We start from the raw sequence: 12,007 nt of genomic DNA on the forward strand, positions 1-12,007 counted from the left end.
CCTTGTGCTGCTAAATGGAGAAGTAGCTTGGATATGGCAGGCGCAGGAGGAAACAGGCAGCTTGGCTCAGAACAAGTTGAATTTAGTTACAACAGGTTTCATTTTGTTTTGCTTAATGACTTTGTAGAAGAAACAAAAATATCCCTTGTTTCTGCATATCCAGTTTGCATTGTTTTTACAGCATGTTCCTTTCTCAGCTCTCCTCCTCCTCTCACACATAAAAAAAGATGTTATTTTGGATTAAGCCATAGCTTCGGTATGCATGGTGGTACTACTCAAGGAAGTAAACAAAACAAAGTGCACCGCAACTCTTCCTCTTGCACTGCAAACCTACCGGTCTAAAACATTTCTGTTGTTCTCTGCTACCTTTTTTGATCTCCTCGCCTTCGTTCTGATTGCTGCAATAGATTTGTAAGATAAGCCGTGAAAGCAGTGGTAGACACTACGTGCCCTGCCTGACAGACAAGCCTCCCGTGACACAGTAGCCCTGGTTATCTACAGCGAACCACATACTGGTGTAGAAATACCTTGGATTATGATGAGATTCATTTTGGGTGGAGCAGCAAATCCCCATTGAATCTACACGTGCCTCAGCACCCATTCAGCAGGGCTCACGTGCTGCTGCTGGAGTGCAGGGTGGCAGCCCCTCTCTCCCCACTGGGGGAGAAGAAAGGATCATGGGGTCCCGGAGGGAGAGACTGTTACGTGCTGTTTTTGCAAAATGCTCATCCTTCAAAAAGGAAACAACACTTGGTAAGGCAATGTTCCACCAGGCAGGTAGCAAGTAAACTGGGGAGCAGTTGCAAGGTGACAAATTTCAGCTTCTCCCTTCAGCTGACGTGACTTTTTCCAGTGACACTATTCCAACAGAATGCTCTTGGGGTTTGAGAAACCACCACGTAACTACTGGCATTTCAGTTTTGAAAGTGAGTCATCTCCAAGCTGAGGAGCACACAATGATGCCTTTCAATGGCTTTTTCATTTATAGATCCAGTTATCCACCTACAAGTAGGGCATTGGCAGGCATATAGGAAAATCAATGGGGACACTGCTAATCCTTTATAAAGAAACAATAGATTCTGCTTTTAACTATGCCAAAGTAATTGCTGTTGCTTGGGAAGAGGAGGCCGACAGCTAAATATACTCTTGGCCACTGGCTTGATAATCTGCAGCAGACAGGGCAGCCAAGGATAGCATCTTGCCTGTCACCTTGTTTCAATAGTTCATTGAATCTGTGCCTGAATCTGGATCTGAGCAAAAGGTTTTCTTTATAAAAAGCACATTTTAAGGCAAATCTGTAATCCACTTTACACAGCAGTGAGGTGTTAATTGCTAAGATTTTATGTGTTAGGATGGTTGACACAGAATAACTTTATCCAGGGCACCACAATTGTGCAGAATTAAGTTCAGACTTGCATCTCTGCAGCTCCTTTGAAAATTTAGGACTCAGGATCTGATCTGAGTTCAGTTAGAACCACAAACGCAGTCCGGCTTAAACCTGGCTTCCAACTTGAGTGTAGTATAAATATATATACCACAGTCTGAGCTCTTTTTGTCTCTTCCTTTTGCTTCTCAGGATTGCTACTGCAGTAACTGAACTGCTTGTCATCTCCAAATTGTTTTACACTCCCTGGATTCAAGACAATAACTTTTTTTCTGGCTAAGAGTGCAAAAGGGAGTTAGATGGGCTGGCATGTTTGTTATTACTGATTCTCTGGTGCCCTTTTCCAAGAGGGCTCTTGGGAGGGATGAGTCAGGGCCCAGCCCAGACTCCTTGTAACTCAAGTCATTGTTTGGGTTTTCCCTGTTTTCTGTAGTGCTTACATGACTGTGCTGCCCAGGGATCAGAGATGAGTGGCAGAGCTCTGCACAGTTAAGCAGTGTATGAACATGTGATGAAGAGACAAGTGCTGAAGAGTTTGCAAGCTATTGTTGGTGGGCAAAGCTCATCGTACAAACATTACACATTCTCTGAGCTGATTGTTTTTGGGGGGTGGGGTGGTTTTTTCAAATGGTGAAGTCAGCTGGCATTTAGCAAAGGCAAAAAGAGCAGTTATGTTTTCTTCTTTCTGGCTTGACACTGGTACAATGGCTTATCAGAGTGCAGGACTATTTTTTGGAACTGAAGACTAAAGACTAAGGGAATAGCTAAACCCAGCTGAGCCCAAAGCTTTGCCTTATAAGGGAACTGCCCGAAAGCGCAGATCTCCGGCAAGCCTCTCCTTGGGAGAGAAATCCAGAAAGCAATGCGGCGGTGATGTGTCAGACCGGAGCTTGCAGGGATGGCCAGAAAAACAACACTCCGTAAAATAACTGCAAACTTCAGTGTGAAGGAGGCCACCAGCTTCCTTCTGAGGAGCAGTGTGTGTGCAGTCACACCAAAGAAACAGCAACAAGTTTGCCTGAACAGCAGCCTCCTTTGTAAGAGCCAGTGCAGAGTCTCTGTTGCAGGCTGGTACTTCAGCTGACTTCTCAGCTGGAAGCTATAAACACGTTCTGACTACCAGGCACTTTCAGCTGGATGGAGAGATCTCTTTCCCCTGGTTTAGGAAATGCTCCTGGTTGTCACCCCCGGCACCAGTCTAAGCTGTCCTCTCTGACTGCTGGGGCAGATAATTCTGTGGTCAGTAAGAGCCTCACCTATCTGCAGATGTGCCCACGCAGCTCAGGGGTTCTGAGAGAGGGAATCGGGCCAATAGGTTCTCTTCTTGTGCCTCAGCTCCCTTCCTGAGTTCACGTGCTGTTAGGGAGACAACAAAGATGCTTTGCAAAGACTGGTGGCTCAGCAATGAAGGTCGTACATTTTTTAATTAAAAGGCTTAGTGGTTGTGAAATGGTCCTGAAACCAGAATGAGTAGACATTGACAGCACCAGTTTTGTTTGAAGCATAATCAATTTAAATAGATCTGCTCATGTCTGCCACACAGCCATGTGATTCCCCTGGGTTTTGGTATCTTGGCTGCAAGACAGCGCTCACAGAGGGCCTGCTGGAACAGGGCGGGGTGAAGCACAGCCCTGGTGGGAGAGTACAAGGTATTCTTTGTGCGGGGGGCAGCCTCCCAAAGCAGAGCACCATGGCAATGCTCCAGCCCCCGGCTCTGCTTGTGCTGCCTCTGGTGCAGCCATCGCAGGCTGTACAGTGTACTGTCAGACAGAAATGGAATTTGCAAGCGAGCAGATGTGGGGAACTTCCCTTCCTCGTTTTAGAAAACAAAGGCCAAAACTGGGAAATCCCCACCAGCTTGCCACGCATGTGCACGGACTGTCGTCCAACAGGAGAGCTTCACCTGGTCCCACTTGGTGTTGAGCCCAGCTTTGAAGACCCCAGCATAGGGCAGTGACCTCCAGCGCTTTGGGAATTCAGTTTGGTCAGGCCCCCGCTTTGGAGGTAAATGGATCCCTCTGAGGAGCTGTTTAGTGCCAGTTGTTGAGCCTGGTTATGACTTCTGGGGGAGCAAGTTCTGCTCTAGAATATCCCTTGAGGGCAAGTGTTCATGTAAGACACAAAACCTGCTTGTGAGAGCACTCATGTATTGTCTGCGGCTGTTACTAGGTATGGGTGACGTTACTGTCATACAGCTGTAAAGCTGGGGTGATTTTTAGGTGTAAATGATGATAAGCTGGTGTTAATGAAAGAAAACTTTAGGTCTCCTCACTAAAGGATCAACCATAAAAACGGATTAAAAAAAAAAAAAAATATATATATATATACTGCTGCGCATGGAAAAAAATGTTTGTGCAGAAACATCTGATACCCAAGAGCTCAAATTAGGTCTGATTAAGGAGTCTGAAGTCACGTTTCAAGAGCAGCCTTCAAAAGTGCAAGATTGTTTCCCCCCATTAATTACATACACACCTTAGTGGCTCTGTAGAGGTCTGAAACATCATCTACTGAGCACAGGTGCAGGAACATTGCACCTTGTCAAAAACTCTTGACAAAAACTCTTGACAGATTTTAGCAAAACCTAAGGTCTGGGGATAATAAGAACAATAAATATTTTTTCGCAACATTTTCTCTATTAGGACTGTAAAAATTTGAATTTAAATTAAATCAATCCCTCCCGTATCCCCATCAGCACTTAGTGCAGGGTCCTTTCTCCCAGAGGGATCACTTCACTGTAAGTTGGTGTTTTGACTCCTGTGTGGGAGCAAGCCACACCAGAACCTGTCAGATCTAGAAACACAGGGACGTAGGTACCTGTCTCTCAGGAAAGTTAAATCTGTACACTTTCATCTCAGGCTGGAGTTAATAATTGATGTCCCTCAGATGTAAGCTACCTGCTTCTGAGGAAATTAAAAACAGACATACATTCCTGCCCCAAACATCCCTGTGCCTGAATTCAAATTGCTAATGAGTAACTTTAGCATGCAATTCAGGAAACAGGTATAAGCTCCTCTGTTTAAAACCTTTCTTGGTTAAAACTCTTGTCTTTGCCTCTTGAAAGTACTGCAGCATCTAGAGAAGTATTCTTGACCATCTTTTTTCTCACCTGTACATTCCCTAACCACTTTTCCCTACCTGGTGTCTATCCCTAAATGCACAATGTAGCTTTTTGAAGTGGACAGTCACACAGATGTGTTGTTTCAGGTGTACAGTATGACTTGTATTTTACTCATAGGTTCATCTGAGGCTCTGCTGTTGGTGGGTCTGGAGTAGCCTTGGCAGTTTGCAGGACTTTGTCCAGCACTACAGCTAAATGTTTACTTGTATGATATATTTTCTTTCACTGCAGAAGGAAAATCCCAGCTTCTCTCAAGGAGGTGGTCACCAGAACCTAATGCTGTGGAAAAAACACCTCACCTTGACAGAAAAAACCCATTAGGCTATTGCTCTGCTCTTCATGAAAGACGGTGTGTTTGAGCACCCATCTCTAACACTTGTCTGTACAGTCAACACACAGCTCAACCACCATGACCATCCCTTCTTGCATCTGGAAAGATGTATGGTGCACCATCTGTGTCATTGTTTTCTCATTATAGCTACCTGCCTATTAATATAATCCTTTCATTGTCATTACATTGACAAATTACATGCTGGGTGCTGTTGCACACTCCAGGAAGGCAGTTTTTCTTCCAGACATGGCATTTGCTCCTCCAGGATGACTGGCAGTGCTCACCTGGAAGGGATGGAATCACACCTGGCAAGCCAGGAATGTCCTGTTTCACCGCACTTTTATGCTTTCATTAATAGGTTCCATGTCCTTTTCCTGAAACACAATGTCTTCCCTCTGGTATATGTGGGGTTTTTTTTAATTTTTAAGTTTATCCAAAATTCAGGGAACTCAGGCCTGACTTTAGTCTGGGAACTGTAATTTTCACATTTACTTGACATGGGTGTGGTTTGACAGGGTGGCTTTGACTGAGCATCTGTTTAATGGGGTGACAGCCATATTCTAGTGCTGTCAGGGTGCCAGTCAAGTCTCTTGTTAGGGAGTAAACTCAGAGGGTGTAGCAGTGCAGACCCTGAATGAAACCTGTATTATCTGATGGGCCTTAGTCCACAGAGCTGTGGAGAGCAGGTATCTGCCTCAGTGTTTTGTGAAGATGTCTGTTGTTTCAGCCTGGCTAAGATCTGAACGCATTCTGTCATTTAAGCAGAGACTGCGAAGAATGCGGGTCAATTAGTTGACCTGGGCTGCAGACTTTTGGTTTTGATGTAGGTAGGTGTATTCTGGCTGTGCTGCTACCTCCTCTAGACAGCTTGTAAGTGGCATTTGTGGTATGAATCTTGTCTGGTGCTGCCACTCAAGGAGGTGATGATGACTAACAAGGTGGTCAAGTTGCCATCTGTCTCTTGGTGGCTTTACTGTGTCGTGTATTCTGTAGAGCAACATTGACTCTGGGCAGCAAGCAAGGAGAAAGAACTTCCCTCAGTGCTGCCAAGCCACATGAGTTATGCTGGACTCAGGCAGTATCAGGGGGTGACTCACAGGATGATATGTCAGCTGTGTGACCTTCTGAGCTGGGGCCTGGAGCCAGCTGGAGAACACTGGCCAGCTCTCTGAAGATAACTCATGCTTTCTTTGTTACTGTCATGCAGTCTCTTCAGTGCCATGGCTGCTGTCATCTGCATGTCCCAAATAAGCTGATGTAGCACTTGACTGCTGGTAGCCCTCTCAGTCCTCTAGCAGAGCTTGAGTATTGAAATAAATGTGGAGGGGTAGGGGTGGGATTCACCTTCAGACGAACGAAAAGGATCTCTTCCACTAGCTCTGTGTCAGAGCTCTTGGGATGATTTAGTATATCAAAAAATGCAAGTGGTTAAATACACTACCCATATTATTGCAAATGCTTTCCAGATAGAAGACATTGCATTTGTGTAAGTATTTATATAATTCTGTGGCTATAGTATTATGGCTTCTTTTATCCCACACCTTTGTCAGGGCAGGAAAAGCTTGCTTTGTGCAGTTGTGGCACTATCAGGTTGCTGAAAGCCTTTGCTTCATTTATCTTCAACTCCTTGGAAGTGCTGATGGCCGCCAGCCAGGCTGCGAGGTGACAATGATCATGGCAGTCCTTTCCAGCAGCAGCTGGGGAGGATGTTTTGGTGAGCTGGGCACACAGCACAGGTACACAGGCCTTGACTGTGCCCACCTGAGAGCACAGAGGGGAAGCCTTGCATGTGTCTACTTTAATCTCTAGGGTCTAGAGATGAATATATGAATATCTGTGTGGGTTCACAGTGAGTGTGTCAGTCCTGCATACGGGAAAGCTGCCCAGAAGTGTGGAAATGTGCCAGCAACTCTTATTTCAAATGCTCGGATAGGTCACGTCTGTGCTGTGACTGACTGACTGACTGACTGAGCCGCGCGCCCGCTCCCTTGCATATCCTCCCTGTGTCTGATCCACGCCGCCCTGGGCATCCAGGAAATCCTTTCCACTGAGTCAGAGAAGGGATCCTGTTGTGTAACACAGGACTCGCAGTCCATCATTGCTTCAACACAGGATTAGGACAACATCCACACTTTCCTTAAACTAATCTTCAAGTATGCTGGTGGGGCTGGGGCAGCCAGCCTCCACGGGGATATTCCTGACAGTGTAAAGGGAATTAAAGGGAGACCGAAGCTCCTCTTTGCAGGGATGAACAACAGTCACAGAATTTGCCAGGGAGAGCCAGCAGGCTCCAGGTTGCAGCTGCTTCCCATCACTTCCATTTCCTGGATAATAGTGTTCATTTCCTTCCAGATTTTACTTGCCTGGGAATGCAGTAACATCTGTTCCTCCAGGTTTCATCAAAGATGAACTTCCTCATGGCAGAACAGGCTTTTAGAAATCGTTTTGTCTTTTTCTTTTCTTTTTTTTTTTTTTTCTGGTTTTGTTCTCAGAGCAGTGACTTCAAATGAGGTTTATCTCTAAAAGACAATTATAAAAATGATAAGCTTGCCTTGCCTCTGCCTTTGGCTTTTTGCTAAGCAGTTTCTGCTCTGACTTGCTCATGACACCAGCTCCAAATGCCTGTCTTCCGACTGTTCAGGGAGCTCCAAACGCCCCTCTTCCCACTGTTCAGGGCAGCAGGCAGAACACCAGTGGCTGTTCCAGGAGCCCTGCTCCTGTGTGCTGCCTTGTGTCACACAAATGCTTGACAGATTGGCAGTGCCACTACAACATACTGTCCTATAGCCAATTCTGCTGAGGATTCATGAAATGCAATGGAGAGAAACTTTTCCCATGCAAAAGTGTGTTCAATCTGCTGCACTAATATGAGTTAAAAAACCAAAAAGGGTCACAACAATGAGAATAAACAGATTATTTTCTTAGTAAAATTTACCTCTTTAAATGGCTGCTTGCATGTGTAAGCTTGCACTCAGAGTTCTGGATTTTTTTAGTAGAATGTGGCATAGTTCATCTCTATAGGATCACTTATGGAACTTAGAAAATTTTTTTTAATTCTTTTTTTTTTCTTTTCATAAACCCAAAACTAATTAGCTTTGTTAAGATTGCTTACCTCATGATTACCTGTAGCATCATTCCTCATCACTTTTCTCTTCTTGTCATTTTATTATTACCGGGTTAAAAAAGTATGTAATTCTTTAGGAGGAAGAGTGAAGCAGTTAAGAATAATTTATTCTCATGCAGCCCAATTCTAAAGCATTTCAAGAACTGAGATCTTAATGTCTTCGGTGGACAGCTTTGTGACACCTGTGAGGAAGGGATTTATATAAATGACGTCTCTCTTGGGCCATGGCATGGCCTTTGCAGGCATGACCCAGTGGACTGACTGTTCCCGGGAGATCCCTTTCTGCTCCAGAGAGAGTGCCCTGACATCCTTCTGCCCACTCTGCTTTGAAGTAATGTGTAACAGACTGCCAGAACTTTTGGGAATAATCTTCTCCATCCATTTGCAGCTCTGATCTAAAAGCCTCTGAAAGCTGAAGGTTAAGCAGTTCAAGTCCTGGCTGGAAGATGCAGCTGACTTTCTACGTGAACTCTGAAATAGGCGTTCAAAGGTTACACCTGTAACTTTGTGGCACAGCTGCCTCTTACTCATGCCCTTGAACTGAGAAGACCAGGAGGCAACACAGGTAAGGACAAACCAGCTGTGTCCTGCTACGGGCAGGCTGAAGCCAGTCTGCTCTGCTGCTGCTCTCTTTGGAGCACAGCATTCCCGATATGAAGTTTCAGCAGCACTCAGCTTCAAAATTGGCCTGTGACTGTCTGTCTGGGTGACAGCCACCTGGTGACTATACTGCTTCTACCTTCATCTTATGCATACAATGTTCTTCCAGTTTTTAAGATGGAGGTCTCAATGTGGCCTAGACATCAGAAGTATGCAAGAGATGAAATAAGCAGACAGAAAAGCACAGCTGTAATGCTATTAAAGGTGCTCATTCTTTCTCTCCTCCCTGTAACATTTATTTGGCAGCTTTGGAGCCAATTCTGTGCAATCTATTTGGGGATGCAAAAAAAGGCTACCAACATTTTTGAGAACTACTATGTGGGAAGAGCACTGTTCCTCACGGTTTTCTTTTTCCATACAAGCACTTATCCTGAGCCAGACTGAATGCCATTGAGATGGGATGTGCCAGGCATCCAGAGCCTGGCCAATCCTCAGGAAACGATCAGCAGCATTCCACCACACAGATCCTTCTGCTTGTCCTGAAGTACAGGGTCATTGGACTGAGTTGGTGAATGTTTCAGCTCATTAGCTTCATAAGTTAATGGTTCTTGTTACTCAAATTAGTACTGAGATGTAAATTAACCTTTTCCCTCTTATCTGTTAAATAAAGAGTATAATCTCTATATTCAGGATGTTTCTAGAAGATTATTACTCACTAGCATGTGGTTTTGATTGATTCTTTCCAGTTCTAACAATCATTAACAACTACTGGTAGTTTAAGAATTACTTCTTATTTCAAAGGGTGGAATTTATTTGGCTTTAGACCAAGGCAGATTAAATAAGCTCTGCTGAGCAGTTACCCTTCTCTTCAATCATACTTTTGTGTAAAAAGGCAATACATTCTACTGCTTGTGCTTTTTCAACTCTGAATTTCACCTTTACTATTAAGAAAACATATTGACATATCAAACAATGTAACTAACAGGCAAAACAGAACAAAATGAGTCACTATTTAAGCTATTCTTTTTCCTTTAGATTATGCTTTCCCTTTTAGAATATATCGATCAAAAGACAGAAATACAACTTAAAAGGTAGATAACCAGAAGAAAAACTTGCAGAAATGTGCAAGGTGAGATAAACTGGATAGAAGAATTGCATGAAAACACACATAATGAAAGTCCAAGAAATGAAACAAATGTAACTTCTTGATGAAATATGACTAGTAGCGCATGTGTCTTCCTATCTTGAGAGTTTGTAACTCTGCTGCAGTCATGGTACGGTAAGTGAAAGCTGGGGAGGAAACAGAAAGGTGGCTGGATGATGTTTTCCTAACCATAAATATGTGAATAATTACATGTCTCTGTTCTGCATGCCTTCTGGCCCAAAATACTCAATATAGTTCATTTTTTATTTGTTGTCTTAAAGTATTTTTAGCTGAAAGTATCCTCCCTGCCACAGGTGGGTTGCTCAACTATGCCACTGTTCTCTGTTTTAGCAGAGCTGATCCTCAAGTGTCCAGTGAGACTTTAGTCAAACACAGCACGTATAGCAAAGAGCCTGAAAACAAACTAAGAATTCCTATTGAATGGACTACAGTAGGGCCTATTAGATTTCTTCTCAAATTAGGCCCATGATGTCTTGGGTGATTAGTGTAGGGTATTACAAGGTTACTTTCTGTGCAAGTATATGGCAGAATAAGGGGTGTTCTAGTAATTCCAGAATTTATATTTCCTAAAATCAATACAATTTTATTATTCAGATAGACAACTGGTTTGGCTTTATGCTTTATTATAGTATCTTGTTGCCCAAAGCTCCATTTGTTGATCAAGGAACCAGATGAAACTTTATCTAACTATTCCAAATATCCAAGCACGTGGTCGTCGTTTAAAAACTGCCTGTGACAGGAAGGCTGTGAAGTCCGTTGTCTGACAACATCCCTTTCCTGTGGTACAAGGCCAAGAGTACAGAGAGAAACAAAATTATCAGCATTTCTTGGCTACTGCTCTTCCTCTGAGCCCTCCTACAGCATGTTAATTCAAAGCACCTCAAGACATGTTTCACAGATTTATTATGTGAAACTCCTCTTTCTCAAAGCAGAGAATGATGACCTGTCAACTTGTAACCCAGCTTGTTTCACTTCTGTTTTACAGTGCAACCCAATTCAATAGCTGTCCCAGGACAATTGTGAGGGAGTGACAAGCCATGGCATGTGTGTGGGAATGAGTGACGCTGCCACCAGAGATCATGTAGTGGTAGAAACACTACCAATTTCCACATCACAACCCAGTCAGTTGAGGTAAAAGCCCAAATAATTGGGTCTAATACTGCTACGAAAAATATGCTGAGGGCTAAAAATACTATTTAAGAGTAAAATTCTTGTCTTGTACATTTTCCCATCAGCTACTGACTTCAGTGAGAGTTGTTTCAAGCCTCGGCTGAAAAGATGGAACATTATGGAGCAGTTAAGGAGGATTTGCAGAAGTTCTGTGACAGCAGTCAATGTTAAAGAAGCACAAATCTTTGGCTTTCACAAATGTTTCCAATGCACCAAAAATACCATACAAAAATTTTGAATGCTTTTCTTCTTGGAATTTAGGATAAACATACACATGTTTAAGCACTAGACTAGTTATTAGCAAAAAAATATGCTTAATCCAGGCTATTTTACAACCTTGATTGCTCTACTTTTTAAATTTTGGAATTCAGTTTTGCAGATCTGCAGTCCCCTGGCCTACTGTTGTGGAACTGTTCAAAAGTCCTTGGATAAACATTAAATACCCTTGGAGTGTGATGGTACACTGTGTGCTACTGGAAGTGCTGCTGGTCTTTCTCCCTTTCACCTCCCTAAGAAAGTTACATGTTTATAAAGAGAGAATTAGATGTGGGGGGAGGAGGGAAATCTTTCAAGGTTACATCCTTCAAGAACTAAAAAAAATAGTCTGTTTTCTCATTAGTCTTTATGGGACCTTTTGTTTCTAAGTCAACAGGAGACAGAACACTTTTGCAACTTGGAAGGAGACTGGCAACTCACAGCAGCTGCAAAGGCAGGCTGAGGACTGAATCACCTGAACATTCCTCTTCCCTCAGTGCAGCAACAGAAATGAGAGGGTTCCAAAAATATCAGGCAGAAAGAAACATGTGGTTTTGCTGATTAGTTTGCCATTTCAGAGGTAGTAGGATTTTATGGGTGCTGGCATTATACCCTGTACCCAATCAGAGTGGTTTCTATGTACTCTAGAGGAGCCTTCTGGAGGCTGAAGACTTTTAAACTATTTGGATTACCACTTATGATGAGACAGTTTCCATTACAGCCTAACTGCTTGTTTTGCTTGCTTCATTTTACCTTGTTTATTTTGTTTTTCTGCAGGATGGGAACCCCTCCTCTTATGACTGGGTGTTCTGTTAAGCTTAAGCTTTTACATGGCCACAGGTATTTGTGAATTTGTGAAA

This window comes from Coloeus monedula (genome assembly GCF_965178545.1).
Source record: "Coloeus monedula genome assembly, chromosome: 7".
Lineage (NCBI taxonomy): Eukaryota > Metazoa > Chordata > Aves > Passeriformes > Corvidae > Coloeus > Coloeus monedula.